This window comes from Polistes canadensis, unplaced genomic scaffold, assembly GCF_001313835.1.
Source record: "Polistes canadensis isolate GaletaPanama2010 unplaced genomic scaffold, ASM131383v1 scaffold_130, whole genome shotgun sequence".
Classification (NCBI taxonomy): domain Eukaryota; kingdom Metazoa; phylum Arthropoda; class Insecta; order Hymenoptera; family Vespidae; genus Polistes; species Polistes canadensis.
This window is the reverse complement of record NW_014569677.1, coordinates 389,421-397,850: the sequence shown is the minus strand read 5'-3', so window position 1 is coordinate 397,850 and position 8,430 is coordinate 389,421.

Sequence of the window (8,430 nt, the reverse complement as noted above, 5' to 3'; positions counted from 1 at the left end):
AGTCTGTTCTAATTTAACGCAAACTCGACTCACCAGGTACCTAACTACCTACCTACCTACCTACCTACCTACCTACCTACCTACCTACCTACGATTAATTTATCCGGCAAAATTTCCAATTCAAATTCCATTGCATGCGTAATTGCCATTCTCGCGACTTTCTCGTTCTTCGACATTTCATACCGATCGATCTAGATTCTAGAATACCTAGCGCGCTTTTAATTCGACCTGCTCTTTTAATCGTTCGGTCTTCTTGCTATTAACGTGAAAAACTGCGATTTTATAGAATTTCTCTCCGTCTCGCTCTTTTTCGCTCGCTCGCTTTGCTTTTTTTCCGGATTATTTTTCGTAATTTCACGTTTCACTATTGGAAAAGTGTTTCTCGCGATCGCACACAGACGCGCTGCGATAATCGTCCTTTAAATTAGAATCCAAAGATAAACTTTATAATTACGAGGTTACAGTCAACTCGCCCTAATTATCCTCCTCCTTTCTCAGATTTGCGTGATATCGCAATGGAAAGTAAGTAACTTTTCTAAACAATTGCAACGGATAGCGAGTATCTTTACGATTCCTTCAAGATTTCCTATATGATCAAATTAGGATTAGGATAAACAATTGTTAACGAACTTGGATCGAAAATCAAGAAGAATGTTATTAGGTGTTCTTAACACCTAAGCACGAAGAATAAGGACGAACATAACTAAACTATATAATCGATGTGACGATGAATGACGATAATGGTCGGAAGGAAGAGGAACAGCAGGATCGCGGGTTGACCAGATAACCCGTAAGAATAATATTTCTTGGTAAAATAAAATAGTTCAGGATAGAGTCGATAAGACGACTACGAAGGATGGTGGGTAGATATATAAGGTGGATATCCTATGTAATTCAGATATGTGTATGTGTGTACGCGAATATATATATAGTAAAAAGAAATTTCTTCACGTATCTCGCGGCTTTGTCGAGAAACCGTCGGATTCTTCGTGGCTTTAAACAAAAGGATCGTAGCCTTGCATAGCAGCTATTCCTTTCTTACTTATAAAAGCGTATATGCGCGTACGCGGATCGTGCTGCTCCGAAAATATGTTGATATGGGATATCCTGCGTTCTTTCATCTAACAAAGCGAAGTAGTGCGCGCGAGTGCACGGACCGCCCCCACCTTGCAATATTACGGGCAACGAAAGCACGGGAAAATGTATACCGCGAAGCCAATGCCTCGCGAAATACTCTAACCCACCTCGTGTTACAAGGAACACAGTGTGCGGAATGGATTATGCCTCCGCAAAGTCAAATAAGCTTATATCGCTCGAATGGTGCCACTGTGCATGGTAAGAGAGAGAGAGATAGAGAGAGAGAGAGAGAGAGAGAGAGAGAGAGAGAGGGAAGCTTTATCCTGGGAGCTTTCGTAACGGCATGCGCATGCATTCACATTGGATGAAGCTCCCTTCTCTGCCTGAGCTGCCGTTTGCTTCTTCGTTATATAGGTATGCACGTGCACGCTCTCACACGGCCGAGTCTGTCGCTTGTGAACAGTCGCAAATGAATAGATTAAAGCTCTGATATACTCGAGCACGAACTGCTTCTATCTGTCCACTACGGTGCGAACAGGATTGACGGATAAAGTTGAAATATGTTGTCGGTCTACGTGGAATGAATTTTCCGAACGTGAAATCTTGTCAAATTCGACCTTATCTCGATTATCATGCTCTGGTATATATTCACAAATTATAGATATTTTTCTAATATAAGGGTTCATTCGAACCTTCCAAATATTGTGTGATATTGTAGTTTTATAACGGACAAAGCTATTGCTCGTTTTGAGCATAGCTTGACAAAGTGTTTGCCAAGCTACCGGATACCCAACCGGCTCGAGAAAAGTTTCGGATTACTCGACGGACCATTTTAACGAGGCAAATATATAAATCAAATGAAAGAAAAGCGATACGTTTTGAGGAGCATTCGTCGTGATTCTTCTTCCGTAAAGATTTATGTACTTTGGTTCGCTCACTCTCTCTCTCTCTCTCTCTCTCTTTCTCTCTCTCTCACTTTGGCTTTCTTTCTTCTTCTTTTGGCCTTCTTTATCTGCACTTTCGAGACGAAAGCATCGGGGGCTACTAGCAGTAGCTTCCTTTTCGTTCTTTGGCTTTCCCTCTCTCAATCGCATACGCTTTCTCCATAAATCCGCTTGGCCCAACTCGATCGACTGGAAGAACATCGCCTCTTATCTCTCGACAGATATGAAAGCTTATCTTATAGAATTATAGGCACGGTACTGCCAAGCTCCCTCCTAGAAATCTGCTTTTTTATATAAATCATTTTCCCAAGGCTAACTTCACGGCAACGAGTTGAATTTTCATCACGCATGTGCATATATTTTCTTATTCACTTATTTACTTTAAAACGTAATGGAAATAACAAACAGTACTTATTATAACGAAGATAACGATGATAATAATAATAATAATAAGACGAGAAATTAGCTAAGATTTATTTTTTTTTTGACATTTTTTCAAACCCGGTCCAATCGAATGAATTGGCGTATATACGTCTTTTTGATCATTAAGGAATAGAGAAAAATAAGTTTATCAAAGTTGCGAGCTCGCGATACCGATAAAATTTCGTTCGAGTTTCCCTCTATCGAGGCGGGATAATGGAGAGAAGATAAAAAAGAAAAGAAATAAAAAACAAATGGAGATCCTCGTACTGTTTAAGTGGCAACAAGGGATTGGCGTTTCTGCTTATCTTCCACTATACCAGTAGTGCTTAATCCATATTTGCAAGATTTTCCTATCATCAAGTCTAATTATGTCAAATATGAAAGTTAGGAAAAAAGGAAAGGATCATTCGTTGAAATACAACAGTTTCCATCTATAATTTATCATCGATTCGTAGTCTGTTTACCGCTGCATTACGCGATAGTTTACAGCTATTTTCGTTTGGTCAAATTCACAGTGGACGAGCAAACATTGACCGTGTGCACTCTGCACCCAACTACAGACCCTCTTCGCTTGGTTGCGTCGATTTCCCTCTATTTCTATTTCTATCTCTATCTCTTTCGCGCCCTTTGTTTTTCTCTTGGGAGAGAAATGATTTCGCTTGTACCGCAATGGTAAATTGGTAAAGTTTCCGCGTTTTAACGCTCGCAACTTACCGTAATCGACATTGCAGCGTATAATTTGATATCCACGGCGACACGCTCAAATTTTTCTTCGGCCCGAAAAGAGTAAGCGCTGTGAAGGGGAATGGAGAGGTAAGGAGAAACGAAGAAAATGGAGGAAATTAGCATTTAGAGGGCGATTTTAGCGTTACTTCCAGTCAACCTCCTCCCGTGATTCGAGCTTCTTCGAGCACCACTTTTTCTCTTATGAAGATGCGACTTTAAGGGTTCCAAGGGGAAAGGGGAACTCAAATATTCCTTCCTCAAACTATTTGGTCTCCGAAAACGGATCGATCTCAACCTCCTTTTTCTTCTTCTTCTTCTTCTTCTTCTTCTTCTTTTTCTTCTTCTTCTTCTTCTTCTTCTTCTTTTTCTTCTTCTTCTTCTTCTCCTTCTTCATTCTTTTTCCGCTTATTTTTGCGAATTTCTTACGAGATGATCCTTTCACTGAAACGATTCATCGTCGTCTTCTAATTATTCTTTTTTTTTCGGTTCTCTTTTTGTCCGATTAACGAAAGAGTAAAAACAATTTGTCTTAAGTTTCATAATTTAGAGAGAACCTAACGTTCTCCGATTACTATTATACTATTATACTTTACCGAAGCACACAGAATTTTGCTAGCTTTTATTGTCCGTTGGCTTGTGACGCCTAAACCATTCGGGAGCTCATTAAAGTCTTGAAAGTAATTGCAATTAACCGCCAGTTACAAGACGAGCCTCCGGCAATTGCGAAAGGATTTTCCTGTGATCATTTTCTTCGATATATATTAGCAAACGTGCGTTCAAATTGTCTCGGTAATTGTATCGAAAATTATCCTTACACGAAAAGAGAAAAATGTTCTCTAGACAGGAAGGTAGGTAGGTAAGTACTTAGACTGGCATTAATAAAATCGAGAGGATTAAATATCCAATTATGATACCTACTTACCAAGTGTAGTAGAGAATTTACATCGATTATTTTCATTTTAGTTTGATGAGTTTGCACTACGTATACGGCAGGATGATATTTTCTTATAAATAAACATCGTAGAAGCATATTTCCTTTTGGAGAATTAATAGGAAGGAGCGCGAACGTGATAACGTGTCAAAATCTATGTGTTCTCGTTTCCCGAGGATAGAGATGAAGACGAAAATACGCAAACGCGGCTTTAAAAACTCGGTTGTCTTATCGCATGGAAGGTAAGGAACTAACCGAGCGTTCCTTTAACACCAGGATTTAAAGCTTTTCCCGTCAGTTGGGAAGAAAAATTTGACCACGAACATAATCGACGAGATAATGATTTATTCCTTCGTAAAAGGAAAAAAAAAAGATGAAGAAAAAATCATGTTATCTCGCAAACTACGCGATGTTGTACCTTGGCCAAGAACCCTGAGAATCACAAGGAGACGATTTCCGGCTAAACGAGAATATAAATATATAAGCGAGATAATAAATAAATAAATAAATAAATAAGTTAATAAATGTGTAGAGGATTTTGTTGAGAAAATCTACGAGGGTGGTGATACTCGAAAGAGTATAGTTTTCGTGCAGATAGCGCAAGAATTATGGCTTGGTCGCCGGTGGAACCAGCCGAAGACCAACCCTGGAGACCGACCCTGGATACAGACCCTGGAGATCGACCCTGGAGACTGCCAGAAGAAAGGGGCAAGGGGACGGTTTAAATCCTCCTCGGTTTCTGCCCTTACAACTCCGTAATTTTTAGCCCTCAGAAAAGTTAAGAGTAATTTACTAGCTCCGCGTAGGCGTTATTCGCTCTTATTCCCTGGCTCTTTGTGTCTACTATGTTCTTCTATCTTTCTTTTTTCCTTTCTCTCTTATACATACTTTCCATTCGTTCTTTCTCTCCCTCTTTCTCTCCCTCTTTCTCTCCCTCTTTCTCTCCCTCTTTCTCTCCCTCTTTCTCTCCCTTTTTTCTTTTTCTTCCGTCGACGACGTGAGAGGATAGAAACGAAGCTTCGCTCCTCTTGTTAATTGTTCTACCTCTGATGAACTTGATTTTCAACAAGAAAAAGATAGCATTCGTCCAGATAAATGCTGACAATATCGTAACGAAGATAGTTAAGTTATTTATTCTTCGTTCTCGCTCGAATTAGCAAGTATTCCTACTGCCGGGAAAACGCTTTCTTTCGACTCGACTATCCTATGCAAACTCTTTCTTTCTGCTTACCCTTTTTCGTCTTCAAACTGACGTATCTCGTATCGTTTATTAATATCACATACTTCCTTAATACACACTGTTAATTAAATTCTAAAGGCTCGTCAAATTAAACTACAAATATTACGGATAGTTTTGAATTATTGTTATTTAACAACTTTTCTTCTCTCTCTCTCTCTCTCTCTTGTTTCGCTTTTAATTTCGTTAGAAAAAACATTTGAACGTAATCAACGTACGCTTCTTAATAAATTCTTTCATTTCCAATATTTCAGCCTATCGTTTTATCAAATATCGATGAGTCAAATAATTTCTAAACTCCATTTCTCTAATTGCAAGGAACAACGAGGAACAACGAGGAATTAACGAATAGAATAAAATAAAATGAAGCAATAAAAGCTCGTGAAAGATATTATAAATGTATTTACTTGCACTTGAACTGTCTTACCCCATACAAGTGTGTCTCCTTTGTTCTTTGTGCTTGAACTGTGATGCTTGTTGTTCTTTCGGTCTTTTGAAATAACATCTATATGTCGTTCTCAAGCATGCTTGGTAAATTTTGTTAGTCAAAGTAAGCATTCTCCAAGTTTTGACGGATCAGTGGACGAATTTGCTTTGTTTAATGGAATCGTATCTTTTTGAAAACTTAATCTTTCAGACAAACTTAAACTACTTTATTCTAGTTCTCGTTGATCAAGATTTATCCTTAAATTACGCTTTCTCAATGAATTTTGCGATATCAAAGTATATATCATACCGTAAATTGGAACATTGAATGAACAATAATAAAATTTAACTTGTAATTTTACGATAATCGATGAATTTAATATCTACCGCGATAATTCGCATTATCACTTGTCAACTCTATTAGCGACAAAAGTTAAAAGCGTTTAATCGGTTTGAAAATAGGATATGTATTATATAATATTTGGAATGGAAATTCGATGACCTTTTTGCCAGGAATTCATTTATTTCGAGAAAGGGAATCCTATTTCGGTTTGACGCGAGGATTAGCCACGCTACTGCTAAAAACGTTTGACCGTTCATGTGCAAATAATAATATTCTTTCGCGTCTTATTGTTATATCGGTAAAGATGCCGGTAAAGAAGCCGGTAAAGAAGCCGGTAAAGAAGCCGGTAAAGANGCCGGTAAAGAAGCCGGTAAAGAAGCCGGTAAAGAAGCCGGTAAAGATGCCAGTTCGTTTCTTCTTCTTTTATATTTGACGTTTTTTTACGGCTCTCGCCTTTTGAAGCCGAGCGTAAGGTCTGAAAAGCTGAAATTGCGAATTCGCAAAGGTAGCGAAGGAAGGTAGTTTCCACGAGGTTGGCCATAGCTAACGCTATGGTGGTTTCTCGGTGATTTCTCGGTGGTGGTAATGTTCATACCAATGCCGATGCCAATGCCAGTGGTTGTGCCAGTGCCGGTGGTTGTGCCGGTGCCGGTGGTTGTGCCGGTGCCGGTGGTTGTGCTAGTGGTTATACAACGAGACAAAGCCGCCCCTTGTTTTCTCGTACACAGAGAACGAGGTAGACTTCCGGTAGACTAGGAATATCTTTCTCCTTCTTTCTCTTTCTCATTTCTCTTTCTCATTTCTCCAAGCTTACGGGAAGCTTGTTATATTTAAGCAGAGTGCTACTGTTATAAGTATCAACGTTACGCGCTTTCTCGTCTATGCAGATGATGAGAAGAGTTTCGCGACGGCAACGAAATTATCTTCCCCTTTTATCTTAGACTTAAGCTACCTTCCATTACGAATTATATTTTAATTGATATTCATCCACCACCTTGATTGCTTTTCCTTTCGTCTGCTAATCGTGTTTTCGAGCACTCCAATACTTTTTACCTCATCCTATTTTTCCTTTTATTTTATATTTAGATGAAAATGTCCATTCCTATTCTATTATTATATCACATTGTTTTATCTTACTATTAGTTTTCTTAATTATGTCAAATAATGATTAATCAAATATATCGAGAAAACAATAGCAGCGTAAAGTATGAATGTAACAAAGTTCAATTCGTAGATGGTTTATTATCAAATTTATACGGCATTTATGCGAGCACGGTATTCATATTTTAAAACAACAATTTCTAACGAGAGTCGAGAAAATGTTTGAAAGAATTAAAGCCATTTGTGTCGGATTTAAGATAAAACTTACCGTCTAAGGGATGATGAAGTCGATAATAAAAGGATTGACACGAGTGTATTGTAAATATCATTTATTGGACTTTTAGGCGTCATCGAGTACAACGAATACATCACGTTGCTTACTTAGAACACCTTACGCATTAATAAAATTGTGTTTCGTCGTTTAAGATTAGAAAAAAGAAACAGTCAATGAAAAGAAAAAGAAAAAGAAAAACATCAGGTATTTCATTTTGTCTATAGGAGGTATACACCGACGCCGCGTATTGGCTATCGTGCAAATTTTTCATTTCGCGAATCGGATTAAATATTCGTCGGTGATGAAAATGATATATACCTATATATATATATAATATAATATATATATATATTTATATAACTGCACTTTTAAAAATTAGGAACCGCAGAACTCGTGGAAAGTTCGCGCAACAAAGCGAACGAATTCGTTAGAAAGGAGAGAGAATGTGAGAGGGTTAGAAAAGGAATGAAAAGGAAAAAGAGAGAATTATTTAAGAGACAGAGAGAGGGAGAGGGAGAGAGGAGAGAGATAGACAAAAAGATAGCGAGGGAAAGAGAGGAAGAGAGTTAAGAGTGGATCGAACGGCGAGTAAGTTACGCCAAACTTTTCCTACTAGTAGAAGAGATCAAACAATGGTAACGACAATGTTACCCGATTCTGCAGTAATGGTAACTATCGTTAACTTCGATTTCGAATATTCATCCGGAGGATGGGAACGAACTTAGAGGGACGCTACGTTTTACCACGTAGATAAACGTTTTTCTCTTGGGGAGGAACTTCTAAATCGAGAATGGCCGTCGCTTTTCCTCTCTTCCATCCCATTTTAACTTTTATTACCTCCTCTATGAATGAAAACGAACGAACGAACGAACGAACGAACGAACGAACGAACGAACGAACGAACGAACGAACGAACGAACGAACGAACGAACGAACGAACGAACGAAC